We start from the raw sequence: 20,666 nt of genomic DNA on the forward strand, positions 1-20,666 counted from the left end.
CAGCATTTGCCTGTACCCTTGCAGTGTTGCCCTGTCTCTGTCCTGCATGGCAGCCTTTCCTACCCCACGAGGCATTTACGACATGCGTGTTGCATTCACACACAGGCAAGAAGAGCAATCAAACATGCTACTTGTTAGGAAGCATCCAACCTTTACCTCCTTGCCCATCTGACAGGATGGCTGCTGAGCTCACTACTCACACCTTAACCTTCAGCTGGGCTCATTTATTTGCCAGGAGACACATTCAGAAAACCGAGAGTTACAGGAACAGTAGCAGGTTAGCAGAGCTTGCCTGGGGGAGGGGAAATGCCAAACCAAGAAAAGCTTCTCAAAAAAGGTTTATAGCTTTCCAAGCTTACATGTAGACTAAACAAGGACAAGCCTAATAAAATCAATTGCTTCACAATAGCAAGCTTTGTGTTTACATTCTGAAAATACTGTAAGCTGTATCTGCTTAAAACAATATTCAATGGTCAGGTGGTTTGCAGTTTTAAAGCATGTTAGCATAATCAGCCTTAAATTAAAACAGATGGGAATGACAGATATGTTAAGGTTATTAAAGACCTCTAAAGGATAGAGTTAAATAAGGTTACCTAATCCATCTTAGAAGGGTATTATGAATTGCATCACTTAAGCAAGAATAGCATTCTTGTATCTATTTTTGATTTTACAAGACTAAATGAAATTACCAACACAATTTAGCCAATGGCGTGCACAAAATATATGTCTACTTGTCTCAGCTTTTGAGTGAAAAAACAGGATATTTCCTGATATTGAAAGGCAGATCTTTTAACAATGAAGATGGTAATTCTCCTTATGTTGCAGTTCATAGAGAATGCTCACCAATGAGCACAATACATCAGCAAATAAAAATCAGCATATACTATCTATTTAGGGAGAATGAGAATTCTACCACTAAAACCCTTAAATATTGTGGTACAGACTTTTCAGATGTTCTTTTAAACAAAACTCAAAAACCCCCAAGCCCTTCAAAGCTTACAACACATTGCTATTTTCGCCTGTGTAAAGTGTGTAATACAAATGTAAGTTAACAATCTTGCCTTCATATGTGCAACAGCTATTAACTTGCTTTTTAAGGGCTTGTTCTTGCTACCATAGCTATGATAAAAATGTCTGTGATACCTCATTGTCTGGTGTACACAAGTGGAGTGGGAACCTCGCCTCAAGCTTCCACTTCTGTACCGATACCATGTTTTCTTCCTGTAAAACTTGTTTCAGCTCAGTAAAGAGTTTTCAACAAGCAGCCAAACTAGCTTAAAGCTTTCTAGTCATATACAAATGAGGTGGAAAACATGGTTAAGAGCCTGCTCACATCAGAGGGAGAAAAACCTCAACCCACACAAGGTAAATTCCTAGCAGCAGGCCATCATGTAAAGGTACCTTCATGCACCTTCCCTGTGGAAGACAACAGGCTGCTCAGAAACCCAGCCAGGAAGCAGTGTTAAACATGCCTTCTGAGGAGAGGTGCCAGAACCAGCTTCCAGGCAGAAAAAGGGTTTATGCATCCTGTTTGGGTTTTGGTATTAATATGTTGAGACTTGGTGTTAATATGCTGAGACTTGTCAAAGCTACAATGCTATCTCAGTATGTAAAAAAGCCATATAATATCCTTTTTCAACCTTCCCTGCCCCCATCTCTACAATCCCCAGACTAACAAATCCCAGTTCCCAAGGTTAGCTGGAGATTGAGTAACAGCACTGGCTCCCAGAATCACTTTTCTGAATTTAGATGCCTATATTGAAGTAAATCCCATTTTGCAAACAGCTTAGAAATTATTTTCAAGGGTTTCCAACATCAGGTACACGAACCGTTTAATCAAACTGGAGCACATAAGATCTAAAGTTCTGTTACTGTAAACTACATTTTGGAAGTGTGACTGAGGCTTTTCAAAATCTTTCAATGAAAGATTTCAATACTATTTTTGAAAGTAAATGACCTAACACCTATTTTTAATTTACAATTTGCTAATAATTTTGACATCTTTATTACTTTTGCTGCACCAGAAAATACAAAGTGATCAGAAATCAACTTGTCTACTTCATGGCCTTTGTAAGATTAAACAAAGCATTTTATTCAGCTGCAAATTACATTCAACTATTTAAAGAGATCTACATAATTTAAGTTTTCCTTGTTCATTTATGTATAATAACAGAGCTGCACTAGGTAAACCTTCACCTACTGAAATGTTCTGCTACATTTTCCCAGCTGCAGGGCACTTGCAATATCTGGGCACATTCTAACCATCCACCAGGATTTAAAGTGACTGAACTGAAATCTAACAGCAGTATAATTCACTAAGACCAAATTCAATCAGCACCCAGAAGGAAAGGGGATTAGAATTAGCATTCTAAATCTGTGTTTGGTAGATCCCATATACACTTTCATTTCTATTCAGTAGAGAAAGTTGCAGTGGAGAATATAAAGTGGAATCTTTGCTAGTCACAAAACACATAATTCCAAGGCAAATATATTATGTGAAATTAAAATGCATAGCTCAGATAACATCATCTATAGAACCAGAAGAAAATTTAGACTCATTAGTTTCATTAAAGAGATCAAACATCAAGACAAAAGAAGAGCTTTATCTGTAAAAGCCCTCCAATATACCTTAATATAGAGAAAGCTAGTATATTAATCTCACTACACTGCTATTTTTCACTATTCTACTTAAAGGTGTTTTTCAAGCAGTTTCACATATGGTAGAAGTTTTGGCACAGATATTCTTAAGGCATGATGGATATATATCTGTTTGTAAGTACCTTAAACTGACTTCTAGGTGGCTTCTGGCAAGTTATACCAGAGTTCCTCATGAAATTCCCTTAAACAAGAACAGTGTCTTTTCTTAAATGTGTCTTTAGAAAATGAATCTAAAAGGTTTCATGTAAAGTGGATTTATTTTTTTTTTTAAAGCAATATTTTGGAGTACAGCATGAAGAAGTGAAGACAATGCAGTAATCATAACAGATCTTGGAAGAACACAGGAAATGTGTCTCAAGTCACAAGAAATGCATTACAGAAACAAAAAAACCCCATGTGCAACAATTTAATTTTCTTGCATTATTAAATAGAAATCTCAACATTAAAACCAAAGATCAGGTACTTACCTTTGCCAAACAGGTCAAGTTAATAATGAGTGTGCAATAACCCCAGTCTTTTCACCACCTTTGCAGTGCACTTTTGTTTGTTTTCATGAACTAGAAATTCTTTTTTAAGATAGAAAGCAAGACTGTCAAGTGTCATATGATTCTAGAAGCTCTGACTGTTACAAAGCCAATTGCTTCCAGTGAAAGCAAGATTATCAAAAGTTAAAAGGTTACTGAGTTGAAACAAACACTGATCAAGTAAATGTTACAAATATTCAATGGAGTCAATATTCCAATATTTTTTCCTTGAAAAAATTTATGTTCTACTTGAAGGACACTTGAAAAATACCAGTTAGTGTGTTAACAGGCTAAAAGCTACTGACACTGACATGCTGCTGTTATCTGAGGCATTACAGCAAACTCATTTCTGCTTAGAACAAGCCCTTATTGCAGATCTGGGGCACTCCCAGAGCTAGGAGTGACAGAGGCAGTGGAGCTTCAGGAAAGCACAGTCAGATTTATCTGCAACTAATGGAGAATTTGTTGCCTCCTTTCTCTGTGTAGCCATCACTTGGAAACTCCTTCCCACAAATAAATTTGATCTCCTGTATCTTAAGGCTACCAAATACTGAGCTGTGTAGTTCTTAAATGGGGAGTTCTTCTCAATAATCCTCACTTATTTTCATAGCACCTACTATTCAAACAGGTAAATAACTAGTGGAACTAGCATCCTGCTACTAAATACAGTTCTTCTGTACATTATTCACGGGACCTAACCTCAAAGCACATGATGTACTGGCGGCCAGATTTCAACACTCTGGAATGCAAAGCCTTGACCAGAAGTCAGTGTTAGTATCCTATGTGTCGAAATGACAAATGTCAGAAAAAAACAGCAGCTGCTTCAAAGAATGAATAAAAAGTACAGCTATAAGATTAAAGAAAAAACCTAGGAGGTGCTCACATGCTCAGGGGATTGGTATTTTCTCCAATCCCAGCAAGACTCTTCAGTACATTCAAGTACAACATACAGGCCTATGTAAGGCTACACTGTAGAAAGCAAAACTGACAAAGATTTTAATCTCCATTAGAAAAGCTTAAGAGCACAACATCCATTTATTTAATAACATATGCCACAGTTTTACAAAGTCTCAATAAAAGGGCTTTCAGAGTCTACCAGGCAATTTGGAAGGCTGCTAGGACATTATGATAGCATTCAACATCTGAGTTCATATTGACAATGGCACACACAACTTTACATAATATTATTGTGCCAGTTTCCAGTTGTTCATTATTTCCCCCTGCCTTTAGTCACAGCTGAGTACTGTAAGGCAGAAGGCAAGCAGCTGTCTAGGGGAGAAAGAGCATCAGTCTTCACTGCCCACTTCAAACTTGACAGAGTCTTGGAAGTAATTTCAAACTTGTCTGTGAGAGAAAAAGGAGAAAAGAGTCTGGAACAGAATGTTACACTATAGTAAAACTGTGTAATAGAAAAACATCTTTACCTCCCAATTCACAACTCATGAAAGTGGCAGAAGTGCCAGACCCGACACTTCCTCTCCTCCCAGCCTTGCTTCTACTATATGAGTTTTCCCTTATCACTAAGAAGCTCTGGGTCAATCTAGATAAAAATGCCCTGGAGTTAACAAGGAATGTAACAGCAGAATGGGCAACTACAGGAACAGCAGATAGGACTACTTACAGCACTTTTCCCTGGTTAAGAATATATTGGCAGAAAAGTAGTTGAGGTTTGTGGCCAGTTGTGTTGAAATACTATTTATACTACAGTAGATACTTGGCATTTCTTTCACCCAGAACTGTATTTCCTTCTCAGCGATGTCTTAAATTGGAAGTTCCTAGGAGACAGGTGATGTTCAAAAGGGATAAATGAAAGCAGTATATAAGATGAAATTATTTCTACTATTTAGTTATATTGTTAAACAGAAGTGGACTACCTGAGGCAACCAGTACTGCAAACTGGGCTTTGTTAGCAGATGCTATGGCAGATTCCAAGACTTAAAAGTAACTTTTTATCCTATCACCTCTAATGAGAACAAATTTCACCACTGTCATTTTAAACCTTGTTGCCTCCAATCCTCACTGTTGATTGCACCCAGACAATGTAACTCCAAGACCCTTCTCCCAAGTGCAAAGCAGACTGACTTTGTTACAGCAGTATGTCTGTAACAGCACTCTCAGTGAAGAGTTAGAGAATCTTCAGTTAAGCCACACACATGCAGAAAAATCTGAAAATCCCTACTCTGAGTGCTATTACAGAGTATTTTAACTTATCAGTTGGTTTTTGAAAGGTCACTTTTACATTTCTTGTAGTAAATGTAGCTGTAACTATAATTTATTTTGGCATCTAGCTGGTATTTGGTGGTCTTGATATTTTTACACATACAGTACACTTCAAAAACTTCACTGAAACAGTTCACTGTTCCCTTAAAAATGAAAATATTAAAGATGTAAGACTCTGAAAAAATACAAGTTCTGTTCCTCTGCCAAAGTTGATAGTTTCCATAAAAAGCAAACTCCCCTCTAGCCTTGCACTAATAAAACTGTGCAAATAACTCCAGCTCATATTCCACTCCACAAGAATTCAGCTGCTTCATAATAAATGGGTTACACTCTAATTCTTGTGATCTGCCCAGCAGCACTAGGCAGAGGGGTTACATTGAGATCAATTGTGTGGCTAGCTTCTACCTTAATTTATGAGCCAAGCAGAGTTTGAATTTTCACTAACTTGCCACAGCAAAACAAGTTAGTATTCTGCTAATTTTCTCTCACTTCTCTCAAAAGCTCAGGAGCCACAGGCACCAAAAAAATCACTTTACCATCATTAATCAGCTAGTTCTTAAAGCACACTTGCCATAGAAAATACAACTAGTTCATAGTAGCAAAATGAAACTCCATCTACAGATGCTTTATCCAGGGTGAAGACAACTTAGGTCTTATTCTAACTTCCACTATTTCTTGACATATTACAGCAATTTTGTCAATACTAAGTTTTTATTAGTGTGAAGCTTGGTCATGTTCTGTGCAAGATGGTTTTTATATTTGAATTACTGTATTTTGCTAAGCATACAATTAGTGTTATTTTAGTTGACTCTGCTTTCCTTAATCCAATATTATGAAAGCAATAAAAGGCTTGGAAAAAGACTAGGAGAGATACTGAAGCTGTTCTTCTCCTCAGTAGTAAGCATAAAACACTTGTTTGTTTTGTTGGTATTTTTAAAGAAAATGTATCTTGACCATGTTCTCAACCCAACTCAAGTCTTCTATCACTAATTCTATTCAGTACTAAAATGAAAACTCACAAAAATAGTTTCTCAATGAGTAACTTAATAAAATATATGAAAGTTCAGTAGGTGACAATCTACCAGGGCCAGCAAACTAAAAGCTTAGTATAGAATAAATTTAAATTTCATGCATAAAAATGTTCTCCTTTTAAGATAAAATAAGACTCTATTCAATGTCATAAGCAATGTAATTAGGGAGGTGTGTTAAAAAGGAATAAGGTAAAAATCACACATCTACATAATTTGAAAAATCTTGAAACAGGAGGGAACTGGGCAGAAACAAGCCTGCCTCATTCACACCACAGAATTAATTTTTAGGAGGAACAAGATTTTTAATCATGCCTAGCATTCAGCCCCAAGGTCCAGAGCTTCTGTGGCTTGAAAACAAGATTTCATAGCTATTGGTGCTCCAAAGCTCGTGTTCTATTGGGTAGATATTACAGAAAACAGTTGGATCATTTCCATGAGGAAAAAATATTGCCAAGTTAAATGCTCTGCTTTATGGTAGACTATAACAGGTGTTTTATTCTAACACTATAGCAACATTCACTACATTCTCACTGAGAAATTCAATTTCTCTAGGGCTTAAAGTGTTCAACTCTTGCTTAAAAATACCAAAAGTCACTTCCCTCATCTTGTAGGAAGTAAAGGATACAGTTAGATTATAGAAAATGGTGTGGCTCTTTATCGCAAAAGATATCTGTATGCTATATTTCTCCATATTTAAGTCTCTCACAGTCTTAGCCCCCCCCATTTAACTACTAGATTAAAATGTTTAAAAAATTAGAAAATTATTGCTTTCTAACAGAAACATTACAAAAATTCAGCACATTACTGCTGAATAAACTGTCAAAAGGTTGACAAGGGAAAAAAGGATATAAAACAAAGCTGTATTGGAACCTTTCTAGGAATTAAGTAAAATACTCTTCAAAACAAGCCTTTACTTGACTGTTTTTTATAGCTATTATTATACCTAGTAACAGTCATCTACCCATTCCACTGTAGTTATCAGGTATGGATTAAAATTTTTAAGGGGGAAGTGTGAAACATTAAGAATTAATCATTAGCACCCCAAGAAAAGCCAAGAATAAACATTTTTGTCACTTCTCATGCTTTTGATAATGACAACTATTTTGCAACTGTACACACAGAAACAATCCTATGCTGATCAGCATTTTGCTCACAATTGAAGTAAGTTGTGGAGTTAGAGAAGTAAGAATATGGAATGGAGAAAGAAGGCCTTGTGCAGGAGAGGAGGGTATGTCCTGCAGGGGTGGGCAGGAGCCTTCTTAAGGATTGGCAGAGGATTGTGTGGGTGTCACAGGTGGGAAGATGCCATGGCGGGATTCCTAAAGTGAGGGGATGGCTTTTGGGCAGGCTTGCACCCTTGTGAGACATGAACTGCCAGGAGCAGTGCAACTTCATCCCAGGGTGACACACAATAGTGAGCAGCTTCTGCTTGCTGTGGGACCAGCAGGAGTGAGGCTGCAGTGGTGTTCAGAGGCTGAGGGTGTCCTCTGAAGCAGATTTTTGGGCCTGTGGAGAAAGTACTCACTGCATGGTGTTGGGAGAGGTTTCCACAGGAAAGGTGCAGAGCAGTCTATGCCTTCCACAGGAAGGGTGCTCACCAGAGGGTGTTTGCCAGCAAAGTGCCTTGTATAAACACTTGGGTGGGCTTGCAGTCTATGGAAAAGGGATCAGGCAGGGGTGATGGCTGGTAACAGATGAATGGATTTGTCCAGAAGGAAAAGATGCCTTTGAAGGTGGCAGGATGAGGTGTACCGTGGCAGCATGGGTCCATGGGCTAAGGGATTGAGGAAAGCATGTGGGCTTGTGAGCAGAGAGTTGCTGGGGGAAGGACAGCCTTGTGAAAGACTTGCACATGCATGTGTGCAGCTGCCATATGGTGTGAAGGTGGTGGGGGTGGCAGGAGAACGCACTGATGCTATTCATGGGCTGAGTGCCTCATGTTTTGGTGGGCTTGTCTTCCAAGAGAGGACCTGTTATGTGGGGGGCCCTTACCCATGAGTGGAATGCCTCGTGTTTGGAGCAGGCTTCCAGCCTTGGAAAAGTGGTTGTTTGGAAAGCAGAAGACACCATTGAGTGGGACAGAAAGTCTCGAGAAAGGACTGGGGATATGTAGGGTGGAGCCTTGTCTAGGGGTGACAGGGGATTGTGAGGCAAGACATGGTGGGCAAAAGCTTGCTGTGGTGATTGTGAGCAAAGTGCATCCTGTTAGGGGAGGCTTATAGCTGTGCAAAAAGGGGACAAGGGGGAAGCCTTATTCTGGAGTGACCACTGCTTTTGTACAACTTTCATTTGCACTGTGGGCCTTGTAGGCAACAACAGTGTGATGAGTGCAGTGATTTATGCTTGAGGGAGTCTCATCTTGAAAAAGGCTGTTCCAGCAAGTGGGCATGGGTGCCTGTGAGTGGCAGATGCCTGCAACAATGACAAGTTGCATGAGGGATGACTTGAAGTTCTGTGCATGACCTTCTTAGTTTACTACCCACCTCCCTTCCCCACATTTTAGGTTTATTTACAGGGACAAAAAACCAACCTTAGAAAAAGTTAAAATCATGTGTTATCTTACCATCTATAGACTTTTTTAGTACTACTTTTCTTAGCTGCCTCCTTAATGCTTACACTGACCACCTTTCTTTGGAAAGACTTGATACCCACTTTAAAACAAATTCACAGAAGACTGCTGTAGCCCAATTCAGATTCCAGCTTCTACTCTGACTATTCTCTTCTGACTCCCTGCTTTAGAACACATGCTTTTTGGACTATTGCACTTTAACATGTAATTTCTTTTTCCCATCCTTCTCTGCTTTATTATTGTCTAGCAGAGACAAGCTACCCAATGCCCAGCCAGCTCATATCCCCTCTCAGCACCTACCTGTTTCCAGTCACCTCAGTTCATCAGGGATTTTTGTTTGCTGTTGTCTTAATGCCCAATCCAGATGGAACTAGAAGGATCAAGCAGTGCAGTTAGGTTTTGCAGGGTGATTCTCTGAAGCTCCAAGTGCTTGTGGTGCCTGGAAGGCTCTACTGGTGTGCTGCAGCTGGCTATAGCTCCCAGGTTAGGAATCCCTGACATTTTTCTGTCTAATGCTGGTGGTCGTTTTAGAATTTGGACTGAGGCTAGTATGGGTTATAATTTAACTTGATTGGTATGAAGCTACTTTCATTCCAAATACTGCTGGCTGCACCAAGCACACTGCTATACCTGGGGAGCTCAGAGACAGGGTAAAGGTGACTGATAATGTACAAATTTTTTTGTTTGCTGTAGAGGAAATAGATGGTGAGCAATAATTGGAATGAAGAGAAGGAAGAAAATCTGACAAGTGAGTATGGTACTCTAATACCTAATTAGTGTTTACTTGAGATGTAGGTTATAGGCTCAACCTTCTGAAAACCTACCAAGAGTAATAGCACTAGAGGAATTACTATGAAGTGTCTTCATGCTGAATGTTGCAATTCATAACTGTATGGATTTATTGGTTTTGAGAGATACTGTGTGTGCTGTCATAGCAGTTAAAAGATAATATTGTTTTAAATTAATTTATTTCTTATGGCTATTTGGGATATTCTTAGGCATAATTAACGTGTTGGTGCTTGGCTGCAGCAGCAGGTAAAGATGGGATCTGTCACCTGTTGCAATCACTGATTTTTAAGTTTCAGTGAGCACTATTTTAGAGACTTCTCTTTGCTGGGCTATTGCTCAGCTATGCTGTGTTTGTAGAGCTAGATCCTGCAATGCAGGTACTGGCCCAGTTTATTGAACCAGAGAAGTGCCCTGTGAGGTGTTAAACTTGATTCTGCCTGGTGTGGTGCACTCTGGACTGCTGTGATTTTGGCATGTACTGCTAAATTTTTATTCCAGAAAAACCAGGTTTATCTTTAAATGCCTCAAGGTAGTGCTTCTGGGAGCTGTGATTGCTATGGTAATCCTGCCCATGCAGTAGGCTTGTGAATACACCTACACTTGGGCAACTTCAGTGGCTGCAGATATAGTTGGTGACACAGCAGTCAGTAGGAAGAGTTGCAATTGTTTTGTTTAACATGGATTTTTAAAAATTGGAACAGATTGCTTTCATCATCCAGAGCTTTTTATCTGAAAAGGAGCTGAGTGAACAATCTGTTGCCTACCCTTAAAGTTTTCACTGGGGGAGGCAAAAAGCTGTAAGCCAGCCTTGGAGGTCTGCTCTTGCCTGCTAGGAAGACAGCAGTCTGTGAATGACTCAGTTGGGAACCATAGCAAAATGGAGCTTATGTAAAGGAGATATTGCTGCCATCAGCCATCCTGTCTGGGTGAATGGTTCAGAAGTGAGGTCACTGTGTAGTGCTTCAGACACAAGATGCCTTCCTATAGCCATCAATGACTTGCAACAAGTACCCCTTCTTTGTGACCCAGCATAAAAATATGCAAACAACATCATCTTTCCTGGGGCTAGGATGAAGCATAAATTACAGAGGGCACCTTATAAACATGTTTGAGGCAATTTAGACATTTATGCAATCTGTTAAGTGTCTTTCCTTCTCAAAGCAGAACGTTTTTGTAATTCTGTTTTGCTACCATTTTTACTTTACTTTTGGTAAGAAAATAGCCTCTCTGCTCTCTGTTTTGGTTTTGGTGATACTGAATAAATTTAAGAATTTAAAATTGTTACAAAAAAGGTTTAAAATAATCCTTTCTGAGTTGGGTAATGTAGATTTAGAGAGTCTTTACTTTGCAGTAATATAGCTTCCATAGAAAGCTGCATTTGGGCATCTCCTGTTTTAACTGAAGGGTCTATTGTGTTCTGTCCTGCCTAATCTTTTAGTAATGGTTGGATGAAAAGGATGATTACCCTCAAATGTATACTTTCATCTTGACAAACGTACTTTCAGCTTGACTTTTTCATACCACCAGCAGTGACTCTTCTAAGGAGCAATAACTCTTTGTATAGCACTGTAACAAAGTTTTTGCCAGCCTGACCTTTCAGCATGTAAAAGATTGCAGGAGCCAACAGAAACAGAAAGTGAGGGACAAAATTTGGTGCTCATAGTTACAATTGTTTTTGCTTGATTAAAGGTATTTACACTACAATTAAATAATATTTTGGTATAAAATTCATAACAGAAAGGAAAGATTCAGTGGTGTGTTATAATTACAGATCAAATCTCTGGAATGTGTTTAGTTACATGTTTAGAAAGCAGTGGACTCTGCCTGTGTCTCCAGATAACTTCTCTTGCTTTTGCTAGTAGCTGCAAGGTAATGTGAACAGTAACAGCAGAGATAGTAAGACTGTAAATGTGTGTAAAGAACACACCAATTTTACCTTTTTGTTGTTGTGCCACTTCTTTACCAGAATTCCTTTTGTTGTACATTGCTTTTGAAAGACTAAAGCAGACATCATAATGTTTACTTAACAGCTGGAGAGCTGTGTTTGCTAAGGTGTACCTAAAAATGGTGCACCAAGGTTCAGAGATTTTTTCATAACAACAGTGACTGGTGGCCACATATTTGAAGACAATTGGCCTTCTTACTCTGAAAGATGAAGGTGACTTTGCTATAAGCACTTTTCTGTATAAAACTTTCCTATTGATGATGGATTAATCTTAAATGGTGTCTTGAAAATGTCCCACTAAAGAATGATAGGAGAATTTTTTGTGACTAATTACATTATAATTTTTCCATTTGTCCATCTTGATTCAATTTATCAGCTTCATTTTCTTTCTATAGAAAACCAAGTGGGACTTCCATATTTGATGCCTTCAATTCTGTAAAGCATGTCCTCATAACTCACAGTATAATTTGAGAACAGTGTCCTAAATTACTGTCTAATTCACAGCTGGGCTTATTATCCTCAAAATATTTTCCAGAGTGATTGTTGGCACAGAGCAAAACAAGATTAAGTGTTGTTCACAATGGGTTGCTTCAAAGTTGTTTTGATTTTTTCAATGTGTTTTGTCTTGTTTTCAAAGCCAAGCCTTGTGGTTTAGCCTCAGTTAGCAAGCCAGTGCAGGCACCTGCTCACCTGAAAGGTGGAGCTGAACCACTCTGTCACCCATAAAACAAAACAGTTTGTAGGACTTCTAATACCCTGAAACTCAGAGCAAGTAAAATTCGGGGTGAGATACCCTGTAATATACATATTTATGCATGAGCAATTTGTTTCCATGAAACCCTTCATGGGCAAGATTTTATCTAACATCAAGCAGCCTGAATGAAATTCTGAATGAAATGTGGTCATGTTCAAGGACAGAAATAGCAGGTGAAATATGGTAATGAAGTAAATGCGTCTTCACATGTTTTGGTTAGGAAAGTGTTTTTGATTTGAGTGTTTTTTCCAGCACAACACTTAATTTAATAAATTCTCTTTGTAAGGAAACATTGAAGTTCCCTAAGAGTAATGGAAAAGAAAAAAAATTTCATAACCAGTAGTACTAAAATTTGGAATATTTTATATAATTTGGACAATGGAAAAATATCAAAGCTCTGAGTCCAGCAAAAGGGAAAGATCTTGTTAGCTTTTAGCAGACTTTATCTATGCCCAGGTGTTTGCTTGTACTCCCTGCATAACTTTACACATAGATAAATATAGTGATGTAATAGTTTATGGACCATATCCCAGGCTGCCAAGGTAATTCACCTGGCTTTCACCCTGCTTTTGACCATCCAAGAATTTCTTGTCCTGGCAAAGGATGAACCGCAGGCCAAATCCATATTCTGATGGTAGCTGCTTATTTGACAGTCTTGACCTCCTCTCCCTGCCAAAGACCAAAATGAAGTAGTGAAGAGTTTTACAATCTGTGCGGTAAGCATATCTCTTCTGAAAATGTTCTGTAAATGTTCTGTACTGTACATACATATCAGTTTGTGACAGGATAGGAGAAAAACTGAGGTGTATTATTCTAATCTCCATAACTGGCAATTTTAGCAGGAAGGTGGATTCCTTTTAATTACATTAAAGACATGTTCATGATAAGGGAAGCTACCTACACAAAACTCTTGAGGTGGGGAGGGTGTAGGGAAGTTATGCACATCTTGCAGTGGGATAACTAACATTAAAAACTTTCTATTTAGACTAGAGTGTTATTTTGAAGCAGATTTTCAATTTGCTTCTATTTGACTATCAGTGTCTGAATTACACCATAAAATTGAAGCATTATTCTTAATCAGGATTATAATTAGATAGATGCTAGGGAAAGGGAAGTTTTGTTAATGAAGGTGAGAAGTTTTAAGGCCAAGGAAGTTGCTACTGCCTTTCACCTAAGTCCATGCACCACTAATAATGGCTGATGAGGATATAAATCTAATTTCAAGCTGTGTCCAGGGATCTGGGATGTTCAGGATCAAGAATTTCTGCTGGAAATATTTAGTAACTTTCCAGAGGGAAAGATAGTTCTAGGACAAGACATGGGGACAAACCTTAGTCAAGTGAGGTGCATAGGATAATCCCACTTTGTGGAAGGCACAGGTTGCTGTCCTCGGTGATGCAAAAAATTGCAGGTAGGCTGCTTCTCTGTCTGTCTCATCTTGTTTAGACTTCCTTTCCCTTAAAGACAGAAAGTCTGATTTATGCTTGAGCTTAGTGAGAAATTTTGGAATATAAAATACAAGACATGGCCTTGAAAGTTAATGTTTGACGGCATGCCCAATTGCTTTGAGGATTATCATGAAAAATGACTTCTACTGAAATTCTTTGTAGTATTGTTTTTAAGCAGTAGTTTGTTAACTTTCCAGACATACTTTTCATATCCACCTGGCTTGTAATAATTTACTTGATAACACATACTGAAATGTTTGTCAGGCTTATTAGGATCTTGGTTGGTTAGTTTCAAACAAATACAACTAAATATTTATAAAGCTTCTTGCTGATAAAAAGGAAATGGTGCAATATACACACCATAATACTGTAGCTGCCTTGTTGGTCATCAGTTCCTTCTGTGCTTGGAAGTGTGTGCATTTCTTGAACATGCTGTAGCTCATCACTATTCTATATTGGTGCAAATTCCTGAAAGTCAAGCAAGCATGCTTTTTAAACAGAATCCTTGGCAACAAGAAGAAAGGGGAAAAAATCAAAAGGGCTTGTTTTTCTAAAGACTGACAGAGGCTACAAGTTGAGAGGTGAATCAAGTAAGCTGGATAATGTCCAGAAAGTGAGATTAAGAAGAAAGGAAAGAATCCTAGGCTCAGGCAGCAGAATGATAGAGTAATTTTCTAAGACTTAATAGCGTGACATCAGTGGGCCTTTTAGTTCTGTCTGCCAGTGTATTTATTTCCTTTCTAACTTAAGTTCAGTTTGTTTTACTTTTAATTCTGTTCCTAGCAAAAGCATGAGTCACCTCTTGCAAATAGATCCATGTTCCTGAACAGTGCAAGTTTTTATACATGAACTGAACGGTTTTCAAAGTCAAGAGAATGCAAAACAAACAAGTTCTTTAGAATATACTTGAGCTGCTGTTGATCACTAAATAGTTGCAGACAGATCCTTTGCTGATGCAAATGGGTATAACTTCCATTGATTCCAAGAGGGCTGTGTTGGGCCTTTACAATACAATAAGGAACTGGGTAGAGAGCTGTTACCATCCCACAATCAGGTTTTGTTGAAAAGAAGTCTTGCAAAGTTTTCTCTTGAGGCCCTATAGAACTGCTTGTAGCAGGCTTCAATAAATGCTGCTGAATGAAGGAAATAGTTTTAATTTTCCTCTGCTCAGTAAGAATTTTCAGCCTGGTCAATACTGCTAGTCACTTGAAATGAGGTTCTTCATTTACTGGAGCATCCATGAAGTTCTAGAGCACCAGAAACCTAAGAAAAGCTCTATTTCCTGTACTTTTACTCCCAGGTCCAGCATGAAGAGTCAATAGCTAATATCAGCTCAGAAGAGTTGGAACAGGAGACATCCATTTCTAGACTGAAGACAAAACAAGTATTAGATTCTTTATGCATGTGTTGGCTGTTTACTGCTGTGTGGTAGAATGGTCAGAGTTAAAAATTTGCTGTTGATAAAGAAGACATCATATTGCATCTTTTTGCCTGTGAAGGAGTTACATTATCATTTTCTTTAGACAGAATGAAAGCATGTAAAGAAAAGTTTATAGTAAATATATTTCCTTCTATTGAACAATCAGATGTCTAAAGTTCAATAATTTTTTTTGGCTTGGCCAATATACAGAATTTTATTCTATTGCATGATCATGTTTTTCCCATATGTGCATCATTTGGGATATATGGCAAGTATATTTGGAAGAGTGTCAAAATTAAACATGTCATTTATAATTTATTTGAATATATTTGCTATCTACAATTAAAAAGAAATTGCTTTCACCTACATATAAGTAATAAAAATCCAGGAGTCTTCTAATGCTATAATATTGATTTACATATATTAATTTTATGGTTTACTATATAGTATCAGTTTCCCTGTATTTCAGTTGAAAACTAAAATGATCAGTAAAATGACAGTGGAGGAAACCTCCTTGCTCCCTCACCTTTTTCTAGTGCACAAGTATTTACAGCAAGAAAATGACAGATATTTTCTGTAACTGGTATTAACTTTTATGTTCTTAAATATTTAATTTCTTGAATGATGACTCTGAAGACATCTACATGAGGGACACTGTAAGACAAAGCATGCTAATGAGCTTGGCATTTGTACTCAGAGCTGATCAGAAGCTGCTCTAGGCAAAGTAATCTTGGACCCAGCACTTTTAACAGAGAGAACAAGCAACAGAAGCCCTCATTTCAGGACATTAAGAGTATTAGAAGCTTTGGCTAGTTGAATTGAAGTACTATATAACTTATTCTCTCTTCTAGATTATGTAGAGGCCTGCAGAGCTGAAAATACCATGCTTTAGGACACATTAATAATTCTTACCTACTGTCAGACATTGAAAGAGGTATTTATTTCTCCACCCTTGGCTATCAGTGGAATACAAATGGGTTACAGCAAAAATTCTAGACTCTGTTGGAGCAGATGTTAAATGCTGATTTAACCCCTGATTTCAAATGAACCACTATACCCTGTTCCTGGTGGAATAAGACTAACTACATTTAAAATCTAAATTTGAATACAGCGGTAGACTACCCCTGTGCACAAATTCATTTGAATTTGCTGCACTATTGCATAGTCTACACTATCTCTGTTTAAATGCATGCTTATTAATGCTTAAATGTATAAATAAATACATTGGCATTGGCTGTTTCAGTTTCTCAGCAGCACCCTGTAAAGATCTCAGTTAAGGCTCATGGCTTTCTAACAATATAATCAGCAAATATTTTCCTGTATCACATATAAGGTAAAGGGGAGTCTTAAATTTGCTATCATTATAAGTGGTACATTTGGTTCTTTTCTTTAATCAAACTCAGATTTGACCAAGTGAAAACACATAAAAAGGAAACTAAGTTGGCTTTGTCTCTTTGGAATGGATTATGTGAAGTCATAGTTGAAGATGGAGGAAGGACCTCTGAAGACTATTTAGTCAAAGCTCTGTGCAAAGGAAGGTCATGTAGAGCAGTTTGATATTAGCTGTGTCCAGTCTGATCTTGAATATCTCCAAGGATGAAGACTTTATAAGCTCTGAAGCCTGTTCCAGTGTTTCATCACCCTAAGCAAAACATTTTTTAAACAATTTCCAGTATTCCCATCCTTTCTCTGGCTACTACTGAGAAGAGTATTGTACATGCTCCCATCAGATACTTCTTCAGGCTGAACATTCACGGTACTTTCAAACTGCAATCCTTTAATTGCTTTTGCTGCCCTTGCTCTGGTATGTCTATGTCTGTCTTGTACCAGGGAGCCCAGACTGCACACAGTGGTCTCAGCAGTGCTGAGCCCAGGGAGAGAGCTGCCTCTGTCAGCCTGCTGGCCAATGCAACTCAACATGTTGCCAAGTTCTGCTGCACAGGTTGGGTTCAACTTGCTTTCCATGAAGATCTCCAGGTTTTCTATCATGCCACTTTCCATTCAAATGCACCCCTGTGTGCCTGGGTACTTGGGGTTATTCCTCCTCAGATGAAGGATTTTTGCACATCCCTTGCATTAAAAATATTTCTACTGAAAGACTGTGTTTTTCTTAGAGATTACATAAAGCTTCAATAGCAAAATGTTTTGGATTTGGGTAGGACTATGAGAATCAGAAAAGCAAATCAGGACCTTGCCAGCTCTAAATACTGCAACCTTAAATCAAAACTTGTGGGTAAGTACAGATGTAAAATGAGTTTATATAGACAATCATTTTATCCTAATTTCACCATGTATTTCCCAAATACTCCCTAGAAAATGCAAATTTGCAAGTGAGGGCTGGTAGTTTTGTACAAAGTGCCTCTTCCAGATTTTATTTTCTAAAACTACTTGTGCAGTGCTGCATGTGGGTGGCACTGGTGGTATGTACTGTTGGAATTTTGCCTTGACCCTGCCAAAATTCATTCAAGCAATGATCTTTGAATACTTCTTTCCAAACCACATGATGGGCTTTTGGCTTCTGCAAAGGTTATGTTTATCCAAAATCACCCTTAAAATTCAGTCCAAAAAACTCCAAATGTCCTGTTTAGGATATCTAAAATCAACTTCTTGTGATTGTTTTGTTTTTTCATGCAGCCATTGGTTGTGAGCTCAGGCTATGCTTCCAGTTTGAGTGATTAGTTGTAATGTCACTGTTCTTCTATCCTTGCTGGCCACGTGTGTATGTGCATCTATAAAGACATTTTTCCTTTTACTAATGCTTGATCCAGAGTAGTAATATAGTGAAAACGTACTTTTAATAAGTTAAAGCTTTCTTTTCTGTATTTCATTGCAATAGCATTTCAAGTATCAAAATGAAAATTAAAGAACTTAAAAGCCAGCTAGGTTGCACTTACCACAACATAGGTATTTGTTGTGATGACAGATTTGCAAAGGGATCTTGTGTAGCTGGGGAAGACTTAATATGGTTTCATTGCTATCAAGAAATGAGATGAGTGTTCTTATCTTAGGGCCTTAAATTCATTTCAGTGTATTGAACATTGACAAAAGTATGATAAGTTTGGTTAAACAGCAAAGCTGTGGAAAAACTTGCTGATCAATTAAACAATGGAGTAAAAAATAATAAAATACTGTACAAACTGCAAAGAATTGGATTGTTATATTGCTCTGTCTTCTGCTGATAAACGTGGTATCAAACCTCTGTGAAAACACCTTTTTTGAGACATTCTAAAGTAAAAAATAATAATTAAAATTTAGGGTCTGTAACTCCACCCCCTTATTGGACTGTGCTTGTAGGAGGGCTCTTCACAGCACAACAAGGTTGATAGTGAAAAGAGGTGGTGACAGGTTATCTTTTAGCATCTCAGGGATGACTGAATGCAATCCCCATCATACTCAGCCCTGGAAAGGTTCTCTGCTCCTGGTGCTTGGCAGTCAATGCAGCGAGGCAGCACTAAGTGACACTCTGCAGTGTGCTGAACCTTCTTTCCATCAGGCATGCTCACTTGTCCTTCAGAAAGGAACCTCAGCACATCTTCCACTCTCTTTCCAAAGGATTCTGCTTCAGTCTGTCTAGGAGATACAAACATAATAGCTCACACGAGAAGTAAAGTACGTCAAAAGCAAAACATCCTGGTAAAATGTCAAACCCCAGAAGAAGATACATCTCTATGTGTAGGTTGAAGTAAACTTATATCCAACTGTGCCTTTAGTGTCTAGCTTTCTTGCTTCTTTCTTTTACTGAAACTGAATATCCACTGCAGTGGATATTTAACTTTCCCATTCAATGCAATTTGACTGGAGCTGAGTGAACACTTGTGCCATAATTTTTTTCCATTCTTTAAAGAAGCATTTGAAAGTAATTTCATAGGGATGAGGGACTTAAGCTGGTAGTTTAACATCTTCCCATGACTAAATTAGTGAATTTATTATGCAGTGAAATAAGGACCATAATGTGAATACTGAGGTGGCACAGTCAAATTCTACTTTTGCTCAGTTCCAGTTACAAGAGCAGGCTTTGTAGAAGAGTACTGAATAATGAGTTTGTGCTGGGGAGTGCCCACGGCTGCCCAGCATTTGATGCACTGTCATCTCTATTTCCTATTTCACAGCTATAAAACTGCCTTTTATCTTGGCACATAAATATTTGGCAGACTTTCATTATTTATGTTTATCACAGCCCTTATGCTTTTGCATAAATCATTATGATTGGTTTTTAATGTGACCTAGATAAATAGAATCTCATTGTACATTGCAAGAAATTTTAACTTAGAGTCCTGTTTCATGAATACCTGTATTCATAAGCTACATGAGTACAACATTGATGCTTGTCACACTCATTGCTTTCATGTTTCCAAAGACAAGTTTGGAAAGGTATGCATGAGAAACCTACTGCTGAGACCTGGGGTAGCAAGTTTCCCATAGCATTCCTAGAATAACAGAGGAAGAAATATGCAAATCACTTCAAACCCAGACACTTTGGACACAGCTTACAAATTAGTCTTTTTGGCATAAATCCTAGTTCAATAGCTTGATTATTCAACTGTAGTTTTGCACTCCTGCTACAAAAGGAAGGAATTTCAAGCACGTTGTTTGTGAGCTGCTTACAAGCCCTCCCCTATGAACCCTGGACCCTTTTCTTAACTGCAGCAAAGCAGGCTGAGAACATACCACAGAGCAGTGTGCTGGAATAGTTTTTAAATGTTAATGAATAATATGATTACTTTATTAGAGAACCCTTCTGTGATGTGTTTCCAGGCACTGTTCAGGAATGTATTTGTGCACACAGTGTTTTATTTGCTTAAGAGAACTAGTAATTTTTTTTGATATCCTTTAACCTTCCCCCCACTCCCCCTTTTCAACTTTTCAAGTTGTTGATGTAAAACTTCTGTGAAACAAATCAGGGTAACTGGCAGAGAACAGTGTTCTAATGTCTGCTATAAGTATTTTTGAAGAGTCACGATCTATTCTGTACCCAAATGATTAAGGAGATCGTGTCTATGCAACAGCATTAATCACTCCTTCAATTATGTCCCTGAACTGCTTCCAGAGCTCTGATATCTTATTTCTTCATCTCCTATTACATGTGACAGGAATGAAAAGAGCCTGTAAAAAAGAAGTGGGCACTACTTCCTATTCTAGTTCCTGGTATACATAAAACCGCAATCCTACTTATATCTGGCATGAAAAATCTGGATAACATTCTACTTGTGCAGAGAATACTAAAACAGTGACAGGAATAATTCAGGCATTTTTCTTTAAGCAGGTTGTCAGCTTGAAAAACTGTGCTGTAAATTTAAACAGCTCATCC

Source organism: Agelaius tricolor, unplaced genomic scaffold, assembly GCF_023055355.1.
Source record: "Agelaius tricolor isolate 1412-34295 unplaced genomic scaffold, bAgeTri1.0.p SCAF_8, whole genome shotgun sequence".
In the NCBI taxonomy this organism is placed as follows: domain Eukaryota; kingdom Metazoa; phylum Chordata; class Aves; order Passeriformes; family Icteridae; genus Agelaius; species Agelaius tricolor.